The following is a 23,231-nucleotide window of genomic DNA, read 5'->3' as shown; positions in this document are numbered from 1 at the left end:
GCCATGAACTTGCCGTAGCACGGTCTTCCCAGCACCACGTGATAGGTCCCTCGAAACCCGACCACCTCGGACGTGAGGGTTTCCTTTCGGAAGTTGGAGGGAGTTCCAAAGTAGACGGGCAAATCGAGTTGCGCAAGGGGCAGGACGCGCTTACCGGGGACGATCCCGTGAAATGGCGCCGCGCCGGCCCGGATTGTGGACAGATCGATCCCCAAGAGCCCTAGGGTCTCGGCATAGATGATGTTGAGGCTGCTGCCTCCATCCATGAGGACCTTGGAGAGCCTAGCGTTGCTGATGACAGGGTCGACGACGAGCAGGTACCTTCCTGGGCTTGGTACGCAGTCGGGGTGGTCGCCTTGGTCGAAGGTGATGGGCTTGTCGGACCAGTCTAGGTAGACCAGCGCTGCTACCTTCACCGAGCAGACCTCCCTGTGCTCCTACTTGCGGTGTCGAGCCGAAGCATTCGCCACCTGCCTGCCGTAGATCATGAAACAGTTGTGGACCTCCGGGAACTCTTCTTCCTTGTCGCCCCCTTCTTGTTGTTGCCTTGGTTTTTGCCACCTTCTGCCGGGGTCCAGCCTTGTTGAAGTAACGCTGGAGCATGTCGCATTCTTCAAAGGTGTGCTTGACGGGTCCCCTGTGATAGGGGTACGACTACTTGAGCATCTTGTCGAACATGTTGGCCCCTCCGGGAGGCTTCCGAGGGTTCCTGTGCTCGGCAGCAGCAACGAGATCCACGTCAACGACGTCGCGTTTTGCTTGTGCCCTCTTCCTGGTCTTCTTCTTCGTGCCACGCGGGGTGGACGCCTCGGGGGCATCTTCCCTCTGTCTTCCCTGAGGCTGCTTGTCCTTCCGGAAGATGGCTTCGACCGCCTCCTGACCAGAGGCGAACTTGGTGGCTATGTCCATCAATTCGCTCGCCTTGGTGGGAGTCTTGCGTCCCAGTTTGCTCATCAGGTCCCGGCAAGTGGTGCCGGCGAGGAATTCCCCGATGACGTCCGAGTCAGTGATGTTGGGTAACTCGGTGCGCTGCTTTGAAAACCGTCGGATGTACTCTCGCAGGGATTCCCCTGGCTGCTGGCGCCAGCTTCGAAGATCCCATGAGTTTCCAGGGCGCACATACGTACCTTGGAAATTTCCAGCGAAAGCCTTGACCATGTCGTCCCAGTCGGAGATCTGCGCAGGAGGTAGATGCTCCAGCCAGGCCCGGGCAGCGTCGGAGAGGAAAAGGGGGAGGTTGCGGATGATGAGGTTGTCGTCGTTCGTCCCTCCCAACTGGCATGCCAGCCGGTTATTCGCAAGCCACAACTCCAGCCTTGTCTCCCCTGAGTACTTGGTGATGGTAGTTGGGGCTCGGAACCGGGCCGGGAACGACGCCCGTCGTATGGCCCGGCTGAAGACTCGCGGACCCGGTGGTTCGGGCGAGGGGCTCCGATCCTTCTCACTGTCGTAGCGTCCTCCGCGCCTGGGGTGGTAGCCTCGGCGCACCTTTTCCTCGAGGCGGGCTCGACGATCGCGGCGGTGTTGTTCGCTGCCGAGGCAGTCCGGGGCTGCAGGCGTCCCGTCCCATGTGCGCTCGGTGTGGACCGAGGCCTCCCGCATGCGTCAAGAGGACGTTGCACGATGCTTCGAGGGGCACCCTCGCCTTTGGGAGGCAGAGCATTCGGCTCGTCAGACTGCGACATCTTCCAGGAGACCCTTGAGTTCGCCCTGGATACATCGCCCCTCGGTGGTGGATGGCTCCGGCATTGTTCGGAGTAGCATCGCAGCTGCAGCTAGGTTCTGGCCGGCCCCGCTAAATGCCGGGGCAGCCCTGCCCTGGCATCGTCAACGATACGGCGTTGGACGTCCCAGGCCCGATGACGCGCTCCTCCGGCGAGTGCTCGGCCTGCTCACTCCTGCTCGATGTTTTGTCGGAGCTCACTAGTAAGAATGTGATCATCAGTGACGATTTTCTAGTGACGCTGGTGACTTCAGTCACAGATTGATACATTTCTATGACCAAATTTACATCTTCGTCAACAATTACAAGGGACGAAGATTAGACTTGAATATTAAAGACGAAAATGAAAGGAACGTCATAGACGAAAATGAAAGGAACATCACAGATTAATTTGGCTTGATCGGCTGACGTAATGATGAAATAAATTGGTCACAGATGAGTTTTAGTAAAAAACGGCCCACGTGTACACACCACTTGACGGCGTGGGATCCTTGGCCTACATGGGCCGTAGTTTTTTGGGACACATCCCCCACCTGGCGACGCGGACCCGGCCCAGAACTGGAAGCGGCAGTTAGTTATTTGGCAAAAAAAAGTTGCGCCCGCGGAGCTTCGAACCAGGGACCTACGACTTTCTTTAAATCGTTGCTACTACCAGACTACGCATTTGTTCTTGTATATAAAGAAAATATCCGTCTGTTAACAGGTGTTCCCATCTGTCGTTATGTTAACAGGTTTTCCCAGCCGCCATTCTGCGATCTGCATGGCTGTTCGCCTGTTCTGATTTTTCCTGCTGCGATCTGCGCTTCTGCGATCGGCCGTCAGGTTACGGCACACAACGACGCCGGTGTCTGTCGTCGTCCGCTTGATCGGCAACTGGGTAGCGTCGCAGCGAATGAGCGATCTTGTCGCCTGATCCATTGATCCAACTATGTTGGAAGAACGACGTCGTCTGCAAATAGCGAGGCAGAGAAGCTTCGGGCGCGGCAAAGCAGCGGCGTCTTGCGCAGAGCTACGGCGGGCATGGACAGAACAGCGGCAGGGCGGGGAGAAAAGACAAGGTTTGATGTGTTGTGTTTTTGACAATAAGGTTCCATGTGCGTTTGAATTTTATTTCATATATGCATGTGTTTGATGTGGTTTTCAATTTTGTTCAATGTAATCATAGTTATGGAGTTAATGCAAGTTTTAATTTATTGTCAAAATAGATGGATAGAAGATGGGTTTATGGAAAACAATTCACACCTGCATATGTGAAAGGAGTTGAAGAGTTCATGAATTTTGTTACTGAAAGATACCCAGAAGACACAGACATTCGTTGTCCGTGCGGGAATTGTCTTAATCAAAGGTTGCGACCTCAGAGTGAAGTAGAAACTCATATACACATTTATGGAATGTCAGCTACATACACGAGGTGGATTCATCATGGGGAGTCGGCAGATACAGAAGTTGAGGGTATAGAGGAGGATGTCGAAGGATATGATAATGACTTTGGGATACATATGGATGTGGACGATGATGTTTACGATGATGATCATGGAGTACCTGAGATGATCGGTGAACTGTTTGCAGCGGCAGAGGCTGATGGAGAAGAGCCAAGATTTGCAGGAGTTCTTGGAGATTCAAAGAAGGCACTTAGTCCGGGTTCTAGCCATTCAAAATTTTCTTTTATGGTGAGGATGTTTTATATGAAGTCTCGTTATCGAATCAGCAATACAACATTTTCAGCAATGATGAAGCTGATGTCCGATGGATACCCTAACAGTGAGTTGCCAAAATCATATAATGAGGCCATGAAATATCTTAAAGAATTGGGCCTTGGATACGAAAACATCCATGTGTGCAAGAACAATTGTGTGTTGTTTTCGGAATGTTAATGCTAAATTAAATGAGTGCCCAGTATGCACGGAGTCTAGATGGAAAGATGAAATTGGTTCGAAGCGGGTTCCACATAAGGTTTTGAGGCATTTTCCACTGTTGCCAAGGTTGAAAAGAATTTTTGCTTCAAAACAAACTTCAGAAGAAACACAATGGCACAAGAAAGTGAGGAAGCCAGTCGCCAATGTGATGAGCCATGCAGCTGATGGGGAAGCGTGGAAGGACTTTGACCGAAAGTACCCACGTTTTGCAAATGATCCGAGGAACCTGAGGCTAGCCTTAGCTACCGATGGATTCAATCCATTTGGCAACATGAGTACCCAGTACAGTATGTGGCCAGTGCTTGTGACACCGCTTAATCTCCCACCATGGGAATGCGTTAATCCAACAAACTGCTTTATGTCTTTACTCATCCCAGGTCCAAGATGTCCAGGAAAGGATTTTGATTTGTTCCTTGAGCCCCTAATTGAAGAACTGCTGAAGCTATGGAAGGGTGTCAAGACCTATGATGCATGTACTGGTAGGAAGTTCGACCTTCGTGCTGCTGTACTATGGTGTATACATGATTATCCAGCGCTGGCCACGTTATCTGGGCGAACAACAAAAGGGTATTATGCATGTATTTATTGCGACAAGAATCCGTTGTCTATGGCAATAAGGAACAAGTTATGCTACATTGGACATCGTCGTTACCTTAAAAGGACACATTCATGGCGGAATAGCTTGGATTTCAATGGTAAGCGTGAAAACAAAGTTGTGCCTGGCAGGTTCACTGTGGATGAGGTCCTACAAGAGCTAGAGAAGGTGAAAGATGTCAGGCCAGGGAAGCAGGCTGACATTACTGGAAATAAAAGGAAGCGTAGTAGTGACGGTCCAAAGATTTATAGCCAGAAATCTGGGTTGTGGCAATTGCCATATTGGAAAGATTTGATGCTTCCACATAATCTCGATGTGATGCACATAGAGAAAAATGTATGTGAAAATATTCTTTGCACACTACTTAGTATACCAGGCAAGTCCAAGGACACACATACTGCAACGCTAGATTTGTATGATATGGGCATAAGACCTGAACTGCACTTGCAACAAGATGGCAACTCGGCCTGCAGGGCTCCACCTGCTCCATATGTGTTGGGGAAGGATCAGAAAGTCGAGTTTTGCAAGTTCCTCAAAGGTATCAAGTTTCCTGATGGATTTGTGGATAACCTAGCAAGATACATAAGTGAAGATGGTTCAAAGGTGGTTGGAAAACTGAAAACACATTCTTGCCACATACTCCTATAGAGAATCATAGCCGCTGGCCTTAGAGGACTGGTGAGGAAGGATGTATATGAAGCAATTGCAGAGCTGGGGACCTTCTTCAGGGAACTATGTAATAGAAATCTACGGATAGATGTTGTGCAACCGCTAAAAGGAGATATTCCATTGATCCTATGCAAGCTTGAGAAAATCTTTCCACCTGCCTTCTTTGATGTCATGGTGCACTTGAGTGTCCATCTTCCCGATGAGGCAATGCTTAGAGGACCTGTTCAGTATGGATGGATGTACCCAATAGAAAGGCGACTAGGAATTTTGAAAAATTTTGTAAGGAACAAGGCTAGGCCGGAAGGATCAATTGCTGAGGCATATATGGCAAGTGATACCTTAACATTTTGTTCTAGGTACATGAAGGATGTTGACACTAGATTTAACCAGGATGATGATAGTGGTACAGAATTGCCATTGCCTAATGACATGTTTGTTTTTAAGCATGGTGCTACTCTTGTTGGAGCTACTAAGACTGAGTACATTGATGATGCTATCATGAATAAGTTAGTTTGGTATGTGCTACATAATGCTGATGAAGTACAGGAATATTTGACGTAAGTTAGTTTGGTATGTGCTACATAATTTATGTTATGTTTATTAAATTTGAAAATATGCTTATGAATAAAGTATGCCATGCAGTCTGTACAGGGAGGAGCTATCGCAGCAAGGTGCACGTCCAAATGATGTTGATTGAATGGTTCAACAAGGATTTGCAAAGTGGTTTATGTCCCATGTAAGTCACTAAACTTTTATGTTATAGGTTTACTAAAGTTTTGGGTATGCATATGTAATTGCTCAGCTGAGTAATTTTGTTGCAACAGGTTGAGAAGAAGCGTAATGAGAATCCAGAATTGGTTAGCGAAGGACTGTGGGCACTGTCATGTGGCCCAGCTCGGCGAGTTAAGACTAGTACAGCTTGCAAGATTAATGGAGTGCGGTTTAGCACAGTGGATCGTGAGAAGTTCATGCAGACACAAAATAGTGGTGTAATGACTGAAGGTGAACATAATGGGAGAACATAGATTTTTATGGTGTCCTTAAAGAGGTAATTGAGTTACAATATAACTCGAATTATCAAGTTCGTCGGTCGGTGGTTGTATTTCGATGCGATTGGTACAACCAAGTAGGAAAGACTGTGGGCATTCGAGATGACAGCCATTTCAAATCCATCAATGTGCAGTCATTTTGGTACAAGTCCGATCCTTTTATCTTGGCAGACCAAGCGAAAAAGATATTTCACCTGCAAGACACAACTCCACAATGTAAAGATTCCCGAGTTGTGCAGAAATTTGAACATAGGAATATTTATGATGTAGCTGAAAAATATGAGGGCAGTAATGATGTGCATCAGGATGATTATTGTTCTGATACAGAGCATATAGTGCAAGAAGGTGATGATAATCAGGTTCTGCACAATGTTGAAGGTGGAGAAGCCAGTCTAATTGAAGGCAATTTAGAGGAACTAATAAGAAAAAAAGAAGGAAGCTGCTATTATTCTTGAAGATAGTGAGGATGAGGAGGAAGATGATACAATGTTTCAATATTTTAATGATGGTGGCGAAGACAATAATGATGACATGTCCATAGAAGATGAAGATGAGGATTTCTAGTATTGATAGTTGATTTATGAATTGTTCAGTTCAGATTAGTACAACATACTGAATGTGTGTCTGAAATTCAGTTCATGTTTAGATGATACAATGTATTTTCTGTATTTTCAGAACTGAATGTGTGTCTGAAATACTGAATTTGGGGTGAACTGAACTTGTGGTGAACTGAATGTGTATTCTGTATTTTCTGTATTTTCAGAACTGAACATCTGAAAATTTTCAGTTCATGTGATCTAAGCTGGGTTTATGGGAAACAATTTTCAGTTCATGTGATCTAAGCTGGGTTTATGGGAAACAATTTTCAGTTCATGTGATCTAAGCAAGTTTTAATTTATTGTCAAAATTTAAGCTGGGTTTTAATCTAAGCTGGGTTTATTGTCAAAACGGACAATCTGAAAATCTGAAAAATGACCATCTGAAAATCTGAAAAATGAAATGACCATCTGCTAGAAATGAAAACAGAAAACTGAAAATGCAGAACTCTGAACTAGGCAGTTTAGAATCTGAACTTTGAACTTTGGACTGGGCAGTTTAGAATCTGATTTTTGGGGTGTTGATGGAGGTGTACTCTGAACTTTGAACTTTGGACTGGGCAGAGTTTACAATCTGAACTGGGCAGCAATCTGAACTGGGCAGCAGAGTTTACTCAGAATACCCAGCAATCTGAAATGGGCAGTTTACAATCTGAACTGGGCAGAACAGTTGATGCTTAAATATGGACTGGGCAGAACTCTGAACTGGGCATAACATAAAAATGCAGAAATCTGAACTGGGCAGTTTACAATCTGAAAATGCAGAATATGAACTGGACATTCAGAACTCTGAACTGGGCGCTCGGTTACATCCTGGACAGAGAACAGTTTATGCTTAAATATAACTGCGCTCTGTTACTAACGAACAAACGTGACTAGTCCAATGGTAACTCCTTGCTACTGTGAACCCTGGCGTCTTGTGTTCGAGCTTGGGATAGGTAGGTTTTTTGGTTTTGTTTACATTTTTCAATCATTTTTGTATTTCTCTTTTATTTATTTACATGTATAGCACCACTCCAAATCATTTCAACCTTTTTTTGGGGTGTTGATGGAGGTGTACCATGATGTTTTGTGCCGGTGCAATTTTTAGAACTAGTTTAACTATTAATGTAAGTATTTGTTATTTTACTAAAGAATAAGTGCTAAAAAACCTTAGGTAGCTAGAAAAATCTAAAAACTTGCATGTACACTTCATTTTGGTGTACAATGTTGACAAAAAAATGCAATTTATTCTGACAAAGTGGTGACATACATCCTACAAAAATGCATACATCCCTCATATAAGGCTAATTACTAAGTGAGAGATGTTCATGCTTGTGATGGATCTATACTACCACTTTCTCCAAATCATTTTAAACTTTAATGGCATGTTTATTTGTAACACCCCGTCCAATCCCTGGACCGGCGGTACTTACTCCTGGCAGCTCTCTAGGATCATATATTGTCCCCATAGACAAACACGAGTCTTTTGTGCGCACTTTGTCCTCACTCATGCGCACCCGAGAAAACTTCCCGGTCGGTCACCCATCCCAAATTGCTCCAAGCCAAGCACGCTTAACTTGGAGGTTCTTTCGAGATAGGCTTCCAAAAAAGAAGATGCACCTTGTTGGTATGATTACACTATTAATTCTATTAAGCCTTGGGCCAGGACATCCCATCCCAGGGGCCAGGATATCACAATCCACCCCCCTTAGAAGACCGACGTCCTCGTCGGTCAACCCCAATCCAGGAACCTCCCCTCTTGGCCACGTCTGTATGTCTAGTGTCGTTATATGCCATGCCATGTGACCACTCCGGGCCCACATGCGCCATGCGCCATATACCCGAACCCCCTAGCCCACACACGCCCGTGAAACCGCGAGGGTCGGCTCTGATACCACTTGTAACACCCCGTCCAATCCCTGGACCGGCGGTACTTACTCCTGGCAGCTCTCTAGGATCATATATTGTCCCCACAGACAAACACGAGTCTTTTGTGCGCACTTTGTCCTCACTCATGCGCACCCGAGAAAACTTCCCGGTCGGTCACCCATCCCAAATTGCTCCAAGCCAAGCACGCTTAACTTGGAGGTTCTTTCGAGATAGGCTTCCGAAAAAGAAGATGCACCTTGTTGGTATGATTACACTATTAATTCTATTAAGCCTTGGGCCAGGACATCCCATCCCAGGGGCCAGGATATCACATTATTGAACCAACCTATGATGTTGTGTGCATTTATGCATTTTTCAGACCTAGTTTACTAATTACTGTAATTATTTGTTGTATTTCGTAAAGATATTTGTTACAATACCATAACCTAGCTAGAAAAATCTAAAAACTTGCATGTACACTTCATTTTGGTGTACAATGTTGACAAAAAATGCAATTTATTTTGACAAAGTGGTGACATACATCCTACAAAAATGCATACATCCCTCATATAAGGCTAATTACTAAGTGAGAGATGTTCATGCTTGTGATGGATCTATACTACCACTTTCTCCAAATCATTTTAAACTTTAATGGCATGTTTATTGAACCAACCTATGATGTTGTGTGCAGTTATGCATTTTTCAGACCTAGTTTACCAATTACTGTACTTAATTGATGCATTTCGTAAAGATATTTGTTACAATACCATAACCTAGCTAGAAAAATCTAAAAACTTGCATGGACCATTCATTTTGGTGTACAATGTTGACAAAATAGTTTCAACTCATCCGGGGCTGCAGGCGTCCCGTCCCATGTGCGCTCGGTGTGGACCGAGGCCTCCCGCATGCGTCAGGAGGACGTTGCGCGATGCTTCGAGGGGCACCCTCGCCTTTGGGAGGCAGATCTTTCGGCTCGTCGGACTGCGACATCTTCCAGGAGACCCTTGAGTTCGCCCTGGATACATCGCCCCTCGGTGGTGGATGGCTCCGACATTGTTCGGAGTAGCATCACAGCTGCAGCTAGGTTCTGGCCGGCCCCGCTAAATGCCGGGGGCAGCCCTGCCCTGGCATCGTCAACGATACGGCGCTGGACGTCCCGGGCCCGATGACGCGCTCCTCCGGCGAGTGCTCGGCCTGCCCACTCCTGCTCGATGTTTTGTCGCTGCACAAGTCGCCCTGTTTCTTCGTCGAGCTTGGCCTACATCTCGCGGAGTTGCTCGAGCTGTGTGTCCTGACCCCCCGCAGGGACTTGGACCACAGCTAGCTCCCGCGGGATCTCAACGCGAGACGCAGGCACAAGGGCGTCGTCATCTTCCGTCATGCCGAGGTGGTTGTCTTCGTCGTGATCCCCCTGATCGATGTCGAAACACTCGCGACTTGGGCCATAACCCTCATCGTCAAGGCTGTGGTCATCGTCGGAGCAGCCAGAGAGGCAGTAGTCACATGCGGACATGAAGTCTCGCATGGCACTGGGATCACAGAGTCCGGAGAAATCCCAACCGAAGTCGGGACCGTCCTCTTCCTCGGAACCCACGAGTCCGGAGGTTGAGACGACCGTCAGTCGATCCCAAGTTGACCACATATGGTACCCTGGAAGGTCAGGATATGCCCTTGCGAAAGCGCTCACCGAAGTGGGGTCGCTTGGTGGATCGAAGCTGAATCTAAAGGGAACAGGGTGGAAAACGGATGGTACCTCTTGGTTGATGGACGGTGGTGAAGTCGCATCGGGGATGGAATGCACCGTTATCTCAGGTACGAGGGTAACGCCCAACAAGTCCTTCGCGAGGGTGCTGGCGTCATCAGTCCGCTTGGTGTTGGTACGTTTCTGGGAAGCGACACCCGTCATTGTCTCAGGTGCGAGGACAACACCCGACATGTCCCCCGCAGGGGTGCCGGCGTCGTCGACTCGCTCTGGTCCGACAGCCGATGAGGTGCCGCCTCCTTCCTGGCCACGGTTGCCCCGTCTCCTCCTCCTCCGGCGAGGAGGGTGGCGGGGCAAACCCGGGTGTTCCTCTTCCGCCATGGGGGGAAGTCGTCGTCGAGTTCGCCGCCGCCGGGCGGGCTGACGACCGTCGTTGTTGTCATGCTACGAGGGGAGGAGGACCATGTCGTAGCTGCCGTCGCGGGACATGAACTCGAGACTCCCAAAGCGGAGCACCGTCCCGGGCTGAAGAGGCTGCCGAAGATTGTCCATCTGGAACTTAATGGGAAGGTATTTGTCAACACGCAGCAGGCCCCTACCTGGCGCGCCAACTGTCGGCGTTTCAGACCCGCGAGGACCATCAACCGACCAGTGAATTTGTCGCTGCGTGTCCCTGCCCAGATGGGTTGATGCAAGATGGAACACAAGAGGGGGGATGAGGCTTGTATTATCTTGCACCGGGGTGCTCGTCGTAGGGGTTACAAGCGTCGCGAGAGAGAGAGGGTCTGGCCCTAAGGTGAGCTGTCTGAGTTAGCCTCCTCTGCGTTTCTCCCACTCTTCCTGCCTCTGCTCGTCTTGCCTCCTTTAGGAAGGCCCTGGACATCCCCTTTTATAGATACAAGGAGATGTCCCAGCTGTACAATGGGGGTGTAGCTATGTGCTAACGTGACCGGCGGAGAAGTGCCTGAGCTCTGTATATGTGCTAACGTGGCCGTCGGAGAAGTTCTTGAGCCCTGTAGAAGCGTAGCTAACGGTGCGGCCCGGGGTCCTGCTGACGTTTCTTTGCTTTCGTAGAGAGTTGAGAACAACCGACGTCATGGACGGACGCGGGGAACCATCATTACCTGTTACCGGAGTAATCTAGATGGGAGACCGGTCTTGTTCCTTCGTAGCCTGAGGCAGCTAGCTAGGGGTAGGGTAATGATGTATCCCCTGTGGCATGGTCAGTCCGAGCCCGAGGCGGAGACTTCTCCTGGGGCCGAGGCTGAGGTCGGGCAAGGTTGTGACTCCTCCCGAGGCCGTGGCTGAGGCTGAGGCCCGTGGTCGAGCGAGGCGGAGACCTTCTTTCGGGGCTGAGGCTGAGGCCGAGGCCTGGGGTCGGGCGAGGCGGAGCTCCCTGTTGCGCCCGAGGCTGAACCCGGGGGAGGTCGTGACTTACTGTTGTCAGTTTTACCCTGGTGGTTGGCACAGTAGTCAGAATGGGGTGAATAGCACTGTTTTCCTGTCAGAACGATCAGTAAAGGGGCGAAGTGACTGCGGTCACTTCGACCTTGCCGACTGAGGCGTGCGTGTCAGGATAAGGTGTTAGGCGATCCCCACATTAAATGCGCATGCGATACGGTCGGTTGGTAAGGCGATTTGGCCGAGGTCGCTGCACGACAAAGTTTGCCCGAACTTGGCTTCGGGCGAGCCGAGGGTGCGCCCATTGCCTGAGGAGGCCCTCGGGCGAGGCGTGAATCCGTCCGCGACTACTGTTCCTGCCCGAGGCCGGGCTCGGACGAGGCGAGATCGCGTCCCTTGGTAGACGAGGCCTTGACTTGAACCATGCATGTCAGTCTTTACGGTTTGTTCTAAAGATGTTTTCCAGCCATGTTAAGGAGTATTGGGGTTACCCCTAATTACGGTACCCGCCATTAAGCATTTAAGTTTTAGTCCTGTCTTTATAATTAGATTGTTTAGGATTTAAACTTATTCATTGCGGTAGATATAGCAACACTTAGAAAAAAACATAGTTTGCACATTATAGATTGTTTATCTGCATAGGTTTTGCTCTAAGGATTTAATTATGGCCTAGTTTACAAAAAAATTTCGAAGTCCTTATTCATGCCCCCTCTTAGGCGTAATCGTTTCCTTCACACCAGACTGTTCGGTGCACACATGATTGTCCGGTGGGTGGCACCGGATCGTCCAGTTCTACGCAATCTAGCAACTTTTCCCTGTTCCTTCCTTTGTCTTCTTTTGTTTATTTTGGACTTCACTTAGCTGAGTCCCTAGCACTTAGACAACACATCAAAAAGCAACTCAAAATGAACTAACATATCCAAAAGAGCTAAGAAGAGCAAATTGATGTCAAATTGAAGACACATAAAATCATTATAGGATTTGACATATTTGGATCACTTTTGCCACCACTTGGTTATTTTTGCAAAACAAATTCATTTTCCTTTCTCTATGTCAAACACATTTGTTTTGGCAAATCCAAAAAATCTTTCAAGAATAGTTTTGATCAACTACCAAAAACTCCCCCTTTTTCCCATAATCGAATTTCTCCCCCATAAGATAATTGTTTTTGTAATAAGAGGGTTTTGATCAAACAACAAGAATTCTAACACTAAAAATTTGAAATTCACAAGTGGTTGGCTGATCCAGTTGCTTTAGCCTTAATTTCTCCCCATTTGGCATTAAGCGCCAAAACAAAAGAACTATTAGGCCCTTTAACCTCATTGACTCACAAGATCACAAGTAAAACCAAAGGCATTGAGAAAACACAGAGAGGGACTTGGAACAAGATACAATGATACCGGAATGTAGTTGAAGCATATTCTTTGTCCAAATCCACATGTTCCCTTTCAATCCATCTTTGAGACTATAGCAAAAGTACTCAAGCGAACACATTAGTCTCAAAGGATCAAGTTGTAGTACATCGTCCCTTTAAACATGTGCATTATGTGCATAAGGACTTGTGAGATCTAGGGATGACTTGTACAAGTTGAGCACCAAAAATAAGCAAGTAAAGACAGTAATGCTTAAAGTAACATGATCAAAGGCATAAAACACATGTATGCTATAGATCAATCCAAGTTCTGTGCATCTAAGACATTTAGCTCACTATGCAACCTGCAAAACCTTTTCTCATCTAAAGGCTTGGTGAAGATATCAGCTACCTGGTTCTCAGTGCTAATATGATAAATATCCTTATCTCCCCTTTGTTGGTGGTCTCTTAGAAAGTGATGTACTATAAAACAAACCCCCTTATAGCAACGTAGACCTGGCAACATATAGTTATATGTGTTGGAAGTGATTTGGTTACAACACTTGTTATGCGTTGCAACCTACATCCGTTGAATTACAATGATACTGACAGCATTTAACATGCATTGAAAACCGTATGGGTAGAGTAAATACAATCATAGCAACATTTACCATGTGTTGCAGCCGTATGTGTAGAGTAACTAGAATGTTTGTAACATTTACATGCATTGCAAAACCGTATCTGTAGATTAATTTTGGTACTTAACCAATTTTGCAAGTGTGCTTTTTTATTTTTAACTAAAGCATAGTAGTTGGGAATAAATTGCGCAAAAATGTGTAAAGTGAGGAATTGAACAACAATACAAAGTCTTTTAGTCCACTTCATATCATTTTATTTATTAAAATATTTATTTTATCTTGTTGTCACTGTGTTGCACTTATTAAAATATTTGGCATTACTCTAGGTATTATATATAGAGAGATTATGTTTATGTATTAGAAGCTTGGGCTCTCAGCTCTCTTTAATTAGAGAAAACCCTAACCATCTACCGGTCTACTGATTTGGCTCTGGTTGCTCATGGCCCAGCCATAAGATCAGATCAGGCATCGCGGCCAAAAAACCCTAGGCTTTTCTTCCACGCGAGGCGTGAGCGCGACCGTGCCTACGAGTTCCATCGCTCCGAGCCGTCGGCGCCAGGCGACAGTGCCCTCGTCCGCCTCCCAGCTTCGTCTGAACCTACCCACGCTCAGGTGGAGCCACCGCTGACCCGAGCTCCGCCTAGGCCGCCCACCTGCACTGGCAAACCAAGGTCATCTCCGCGGACGCCGAGCAGCCGAGCTCCTCCCACAGAGTCACGGGCCCACCCCCAGCCGAGGCATCGAGCTCCGCCCCGCCCCGCATGGGCACACCCCTGCACAGGCCGAGCCGCCTCGCTCCTGTTCCTCGCCACGGTTCTAGTGACGACGAGGCTGGGCGACGATTCCAGCGTCTCGATGTGTGACCCGAGTTCAACTCCTCTTTTGTCAATCTCGACATCCTAGGTACTACGACACACAACTGCCTTCTCGTCGCGTGATGTGGAATGAATTTTGACCTGTAGGTTGAATGCATGTAGTAGATGAGTCAGATGGCGGAGGAGACGGCGTGCAAGAGCTGCCTGTTTATGTGGCCGCAGTGGATCTCGCATGTAAGTCTAGTCCATTTGCTCAGTATATTTCGATCATGGAACTCTATCCTAGTCCATTTGATGTGGGAAGTTACCTTCATATGTGATAATGTGAATTCTAGGCCATACCCAACGAACCTAAATAGATTGAAAAAGATAATATGTTTTTGGAATAAAAAGAATACACGACAACGAAGGGACCTTGCTAAATTCTCACCTTTCTCTATTTCAAAGCAGACAACAAAATAGAAATAGAGGAAAAATAATTGTCTAGATTTGGCACATCATTCAATGATAATCATAAGCACAACATTTTTTTTCTTTTGGATGGCAAGATAGTGTGTTGATCTTGTGTGATGTGCTATTAATTAATCCTGGACTTGATGGTTGCCATCTCTGAATGCCTTCAGGTTCTGAAGAGTTCCTGGAACTTATCAAGAGTGCACTTCTTGCAGCCCTAGATGGTATGGAATTCTGATCATTCTGAACTTCCTGAATATTTTGGTTCGTTTAATAATTGTGTTATTTGTGAGTTTAGTTTGATCCTTTCTTGTTTGGATTTTCACCATGCAACAACTCTTGTTCCAGGCTCCCTATTTGGGCTTATGACATTCAACCACAAGATTGGGTTCTCATCTATTTTTTTGTGATGTGCATATATGTGCTAGGCATACTGCTTGAACACCTGCTCCTTACTTCCATATACACTCAAGGTTTTGTATTGAATCTGTGAGCATCTAATGAAATAGTTCTATTGGTTCAGAGAGATATTTCTTAATTTATTTATGTTCAGTAAATATATCTATGATAGAATTGATGGATGCAAAGTAAAATTTCCTCTTATAAAAGGTCTCGTTTGGTTCTATTAGTCCTAGGATATCCCTACCCTATTTGGTTGTAGGGACTAAACAGATTCTAAATACATTAAATGCAACACATAAAGACCAAAATTCGCATTTTCTTGTTTCACACCAGTTTTCTAGGCAAGAGGAATTGGAGTATATGTTGCCCTTTAGCCCATTTTAGCACCCATGTGAGGGACTAGAGACTAAGTCCAATGAGTCCCTACTTTAGTCCTTCCGTTTGGCAAAATAGAGACTAAATGGGACTAAAAGCAGAGACTAAAGATTAGTCCCTCTAACCAAACGAGACCTAAAGGACAAAAAACTCCTAGTGCCTACTTTACTACTGTTTGTTCGTGAGTGGTTTTCTTTTTTCCGTGGCCGCGGTACACAGGGAAGGACAAAGCAAAACTAGCAGCACAGAGCACAAATGGTATGAATGAGGCGTAGGGATTTATATGTATGTTTTGTCTTGTATATGCAGATTACTCAACATATTATATGGTGTAATGATTTATGTGTTATAATATTTTCACTTTTCCCTTCTTTGAAAGGTGATATTTGCACATCTCTTTTCTACTTTGCATTACTTGTTCCTTTCACTTGGTATATATTAACCTGTTATATTTTCTGGGCTTCATTTTTTCAGTTCTGAACCTGAAACACTATGGAGATGCAAGGGCTTGTTGCATATGGATATTTGTTTTGCTTATTGTTTTATTTGGATCTAGATCACCGATGACTATGAGTCATATGTAAATATATTTTTATCCTACCAAAAGTGTCTCGAACATATATTATATATGAAACTATGGATCAACTTCTTGTAATGCAACTATTGATTTTTAATATATATTATTTTTGCTTATTTGCCGTGTGTGGATGATTCCAGAAATATCAAATGTGCATTGTTCAGCTTGTTGTACTCTTAACCTCAAAATAAAATATTCAAACATCTTTTTTGTTGGTTTATTGCTTGTAACGCATAAAAATGTTGCCACAACTCGAATCTAAACGTTGTAGCATCCTATGATGACGAGTTGATCATGGGCGGCACCAACACATGTAAGCGTTGTTGTATCTTATAAAAATCTGTTGCATTTTACCAATGCTTATTTATATGACTTACCAACGTATGTATAAGCGTTGAAGTAGCCCCTAGCAACGGCGGTATAGGAAACACACAATTATGGTATATATCCTAGCAACGCTTATATAGGCTTCTACCAACACATATATGCATTGCTAAAGGGGGGTCATTTTGTAGTTTGGATGTTTATGTGCTTAGTGCGGCTGTGTTCAATAGGATTATCCGCCAAGCGGATTGCATTCTCATTATCACATAGGAGTGGGACTTGGCATGAATTGTAGCCAAAGTCCCGGAGGGTTTGCCTCATCCAAAGTAGTTGCGCACAACACTGTCCTACGACAACATACTCGGCCTCAGCGGTGGATAGGGCAACAGATGTTTATTTCTTAGAGCTCCAGGACACCAGGGACCTTCCCAGAAACTGACAAGTCCCTGATGTGCTCTTCCTATCAACCTTGCACCCGGCATAGTCAAAATTTGAATATCCGATTAAGTGAAAGGTAAACCCCTTTGGATACCAGATCCCGAAGCAAGGCATAGAAACTAAATATCTAAGAATTTGCTTCACGACCACAAGATGACATTCCTTGGGGTCGGATTGAAATCTAGCACACATGCATACGCTAAGCATAATATCCGGTCTACTAGCACAAAGATAAATTAAAGAACCTATCATAGACCGATATGCCTTTTGATCAACGAACTTACCTCCTTTGTTGAGGTCCAAGTGTCCGTCCGTTCCCATCGGCGTCTTGGCAGGCTTAGCATCTTTCATCCCAAACCTTTTGAGTAAGTCTTGGGTATATTTTTTTTTGAGAGATGAAGGTTCCTTCCTTGAGTTGCTTTACATGGAATCCAAGGAAGTAGTTCAACTCGCCCAACATTGACATCTCGAATTTCTTCATCATCACCCAGCTACCTCACAAGACTTTTGATTTGTAGAACCAAATATTATGTCATCAACATATATTTGGCATACAAACAAATCACCATTAAAAGTCTTAGTAAAGAGAGTAGGATCAGTTTCCCAACCATGAAAGCATTAGAAATAAGAGAATCTCTAAGGCATTCATATCATGCTCTTGGAGCTTGCTTAAGTCCATAGAGCGCCTTAGAGAGCTTGTAGACATGGTCGGGATACCTATCATCCTCGAAGCCAGGGGGTTGTTCCACGTACACTTCCTCCTCGATTGGTCCATTGAGGAAGGCACTCTTCACGTCCATTTGAAACAACTTAAACGAGTGGTGAGCAGCATAGGCTAATAATATACGTATTGATTCGAGCATAGCTACAAGAGCAAAAGTCTCCTCAAAATCCAAACCTATGACTTGATCATAACCTCTTGCCACAATCCGAGCTTTGTTCCTTGTCACCACTCCGTGCTCATCTTGCTTATTACGGAACACCACTTGGTTCCCACAATATTTTGCCTTGGATGTGGCACCAGGCTCCATACTTCATTTCTCTTGAAGTTGTTGAGCTCTTCCTGCATGGCCAACACCCAGTCCGGATCCTGCAAGGCTTCTTCTACCCTTAAAGGCTCAACAGAAGAAACAAACGAGTAATGCTCACAAAAGTTAGCTAAACGTGAGCGAGTAGTTACTCCCTTGCTGATGTCACCCATAATTTGATCCACCAGTGGTTTCTTTGAATGGTTGCTCGGACTTGAGTTGGAGGTGCTTGTGGTGCTTCTTCTTCTTTGTCCTTTTCTTCATGTGCTCCCCCTTGATTCATGCCTTCATCTCGAGGTACCTGTTCCTCATCTTGAGTTGGGGGATGCAACAGTGTTGAGGAAGATGGTTGATCTTGATCTTTTTGTTCTTGCGGTCACACATCATCTATTGCTATAGTTCGCATTACGGTCGTTGGAACCACATCTTCATCTACATCATCAAAATCAACTTGCTCTCTTGGAGAGCCATTAGTCTCATCAAATACAATGTCACTAGAGACTTCAACTAAACCCGATGATTTGTTCAAGACTCTATATGCCTTTGTATTTGAATCATAACCTAGTAAAAACTCTTCTACAACTTTGGGAGCAAATTTCGAATGTCTACCTTTCTTTACCAAGATGTAGCATTTGCTCCCAATTACACAAAAGTAAGAAACATTGGGTTTGTTACCTGTTAGGAGCTCGTAAGAGGTCTTGTTGAGGAGACGATGAAGATAGAGCCCGTTTATGGCGTGGCAAGCTGTATTTACAGCTTCCGACCAAAAGCGCTCAGGCGTCTTGTATTCCCCAAGAATTGTTATCGTCATGTCAATGAGCATCCTGTTCTTCCTTTCTACTACACCATTTTGATGTGGCATGTAGGGAACGGAGAACTCATGCTTGATGCTTTCCTCCTCAAGATATTTTTTGACTTGAAGATTCTTGAACTCATATCCATTATTGATCCTGATCTTCTTCACCTTGAGCTCAAACTCATTTTGAGCTCTCCTTAGGAAGCGCTTTAAAGTACCTTGGGTTTCTGATTTATCCTGCAAAAAGAACACCCAAGTGAAGCGGGAAAAGTCATCAACAATAACAAGACCATACTTACTTCCCTCGATGCTAAGATATGCAACGGGCCCGAAGAGATCCATATGGAGGAGTTCCAGTGGTCTTGATGTTGTCATCACGTTCTTGCTTTGATGAGTAGTTCCCACCTACTTCCATGCCTAGCATGATGCACAAGGTCTGTCTTTCTCAAAACAAACATTGGTTAGTCCTAACACATGTTCTCCCTTTAGAAGCTTATGAAGATTATTCATCCCAACACGTGCTAGACGGCGGTGCCAGAGCCAGCCCATATTAGTCTTAGCGATTAAACATGCATCTAGACCGACATTCTCTTTTGAGAAATAAACTAAATAGAGCTTACCGTCTAATACACCTTTAAAAGCTAATGAACCATCACTTCTTCTAAAGACAGATACATCAATATTTGTAAATAAACAATTATATCCCATATGACATAATTGACTTACTAAAAGAAAATTGTAACCAGGCGATTCTACTAGGAACACATTAGAAATTGAATGCTCGGTAGTGATGGCTATTTTACCCAAACCTTGCCATGATTCTCATTTCCAAAGATGATTGTGTCCTAGGAATCCTTGTTCTTGACGTAGGAAGTGAACATTTTCTTCTCCCCCGTCATGTGGTTTGTGCATCCGCTATCAATAATCCAGCTTGTGCCCCCGGATGCATAAACCTGTAAGGTAATTTAAGCTTGGGTTTTAGGTACCCAACTCTTGTTGGGTCCTACAAGGTTAGTCACATAAGACTTTGGAACCCAGATGCATGTTTTGTCTCTCTTGCACTTAGGCCCCAAATTTCTAGCAACTACTTTATCATTTTTGCACATAAGAACAAACGAAGCATCATAAGTTTGATAAAGCACGATTGGTACATTTGATGCATTCCTAGGCGCATGAGAAGCAACATGATGAACATGACGCCTAGGTCTATTCCTACCATGAGCATAAGAAGAGCTAGCTAGATTATGCAAACATGGCATGATAATAAAAAATAGCATCATGACGTACAGGTAAAACAACATGACTAATACAACCATCATGATAAGCATTGTTAGAGGCATTCTTAATATGCGTATACAAATAAGCATGATTCTTTCTACCATGAGAAGAATGAAAGCTACTAGCCATAAGAGCCTTCCCTTTCTCCTTGTTGAGATTGGGGGTCCTTTGGCTTGTTAAGTTCTTGATTCCCTTTTGGAAACCAAGTCCATCCTTAATTGAGGGGTGTCTACCAATGGTGTAGGCATCCCTGGCAAAATTTTAATTTTCATGCAAATTTTAAGTTGACCATTAAGATGTGTAACCTCATCAGTCAATTTAAAAATAGTGGTAGAATGGGTATTTCAAGCATCAATATCGACATCTTTACATCTATTGCAAATAGAAACATTCTCCATAGTTGAACTAGCAACATTTACTTTTTCTAACTTAGCACTTAAACAACATTTAAACTCTTAAGACTAGAAATAGAATCATTACAAGAAGATAATTCAGAAGAAATAAGTTCATTTCTCTTAACTTCTAAAGCAAGATATTTTTTAGCATTAACAACTTTATCATGTTCTTCATAAAGAATATCTTCTTGTTTTTCTAATAACCTATCTTTCTCATTAAGGGCATCAATCAATTCATTGATTTTATCTACTTTAGATCTATCTAAACCCTTAAAGAGATCACTATAGTCTGCATCACCATCAGATTCCTCATCACTAGAAAAAGTATACTTGGGGGTATCTCGTGTACGCACCTTCTTCTCCTTAGCCATGAGGGGCGTGTGATGTTCGTCGGGGAAAAGGGAGGACTTGTCGAAGGCGGAGGCAGCTAGTCCTTCATCGTTGGAGTCGGACAAAGAATAGTCGGAGTCCCATTCCTTGCCAATGTGCGCCTCGCCCTTCACCTTCCTGTAGTTCTTCTTTTTCTCCTTCTTCCATTTCTTTTCTTGTCCCTAGCCATTTTCATTATCGGGACATTGAGCAATAAATGATCGGACTTACCACATTTGAAGCAGGAGCGCTTTCCCTTTGATTTGTTCTTCTTGGAATACTCCTTGTGTCCTTTCAAAGCGGTCTTGAAGCGCTTGATTACAGGCGCCATTTCCTCTTCGTTGAGCCCAACAGCCTCTACTTGTGCCACCATGTTAGGTAGAGCCTCCTTGCTGCTTGTTGCCTTGAGGGCAATGGGCTATGGTTCGTAGAGTGGAAGCAGTTCATTTGCAATATCATCCACATACCTTGCTTCCTTTACATCATGCGCCCATTTACAAATTTTCTGAGAATTTCCTTAGCATGAGGATCAATAACAGTAAATGACGATAGCATTAGTCGAACGACGTCATGATCCATCCATCTTGTGCTCCCGTAACTCCAAATCTTGTTCACCAGGGTCTTGAGCCTGTTGTATGTTTCGGTTGGCTCCTCTCCCCTTTTCATGGAAAATCTCCCAAGCTCACCTTCCACCAATTCCATTTTGGTAATCATAGCGACATCGTTTCCCTCATGAGAGATCTTGAGGGTGTCCCAACTTTTTTGGCATTGTCTAAGCCGCTGACTTTGTTATATTCATCCCTGCATAGAGATGCTAGCAGAACAGTAGTAGCTTGGGCATTTTTATGAATTTGTTCAATTAATACAAGATTTTCGCTACTATCAAATTGCATTCCATTTTCCATAATTTCCCAAATACTAGAACGGAGAGAAAATAAATGACTACATATTTTATGACTCCAAAAAGAATAGTCTTCTCCATAAAAGTGAGGGGGTTTATGGAGTGGAATAGATAAGAAATGAGCATTCGAATTATAAGGGATGCGAGAATAATCAAAAGAGTAGTTCTGATTAACGGTTTTCTTTTTCGACGATGAGTCTTCATCGTTATCATCCCTTGGTAAAGAGGAGGAGGTGTTGCTGTCGTAGTAGATAATCTTTTTAATGTGCCTCTTCTTCTTCCCCTCCTTCTTGTTGTTTAAGCCTGAGTCGGTGGGCTTGTCACCTTTAGGCTCATAAACATAGAGAGTACCCTTGTCGTTGATCACCATCCCCTTGCCTTTAGGATCCATCTCTTCGGGGGGTAAGTGTGACACCCCAGGTGTATATTTCGTGTTATGCCATGAGTTTTGTCCTAAGCTCGGATGCTCAGTGAAAAAAATTGATCTCTCGAACACGTGTGTCTCTGATTATCTTGACTATTCGTAAACATTTCACTGACTTCAAAGTTATTCAGTTTCTCAGAATGCCGAATTTGGAGCCTGTTAAAACTTTACCTCTCGAAACAAATGCAAACTCGAAATTCAATCATGACTTATAAATCTCGTTCAAACTCATTTATTCGAACTCTTGACAGTTGGTACTCGATCTATGTCTGAATATTTAATCCGAGTTCGTACTCTCAAAACGGAATGCTCTGTTGTGTCGGCCTCTAATTAATTCTTATCTGACTCGGTTTAATATCTCTGTGTCCAATCTAAATTCAAAAACCAACCTCGGCATTTTTTTTATTAATCTGACTCGCTTTATTTCAATGTCGAATCTGAAAGCTGGTCCAACCTTAAGTCATTTTGCTTCTATTGTGTGCGAGGGATTACTTTCCGAGCAACGCTAAAAATCAAATCCCCAGTCCGGATAATCCTTCGTTCTTCCATTTGACGGAGCACCAGCTTTCTCTGTTCTCCGCTCCGATCGATCCTGCGGGAGCATTTTATTTTATAGATTGATGATTCCTTCGCCTCAAAGGAATCCTTTGCTTCGCTTCTAAGCAACCCATGCTTCTACCCTAAGCAACTTGAAAACCTAACTCTGAAATTTCTACTATAAATAAGAGTCCCCTCTGTTTCACTTGGAGATTTTTCCCATTCCCAACCCTAGCCGCCACTTCTCTTCCCCACCAGCCGCCAGACTATTTTCCCATGCCACCTCTCCTCTTTGCTCCATGGTGCAGCAACATTTCACCATGGTGCCTCCCCCTTCATCCATAAAAATGGAGCATGAGCTCTCCATGGTGAAGACCGGCGCCCCTGCTGTCTTCTCTAGATAGCCCTCGCAGGTGCAGCAACTTCTCCATGGCCATGGCTGGCCACGACTTCTCCTATAGAGCATGGCGCAGGGAGCAACTGTCCCTGGTTCTATAGCAGGTCGACGCCCCTCACTGTAGGGATGAAAACGGTCGGAAACGGTCGGTAAACACTAAAACCATTACCGTTTTCATATTTTTTATCGGAAACAAAATCGAACGGTAACTCCGGAAACAGAAATGATATC

This window comes from Zea mays, chromosome 2, assembly GCF_902167145.1.
Source record: "Zea mays cultivar B73 chromosome 2, Zm-B73-REFERENCE-NAM-5.0, whole genome shotgun sequence".
NCBI lineage: Eukaryota > Viridiplantae > Streptophyta > Magnoliopsida > Poales > Poaceae > Zea > Zea mays.
The sequence above is the reverse complement of the archived record's forward strand: the minus strand, read 5'-3'. Positions refer to the sequence as shown.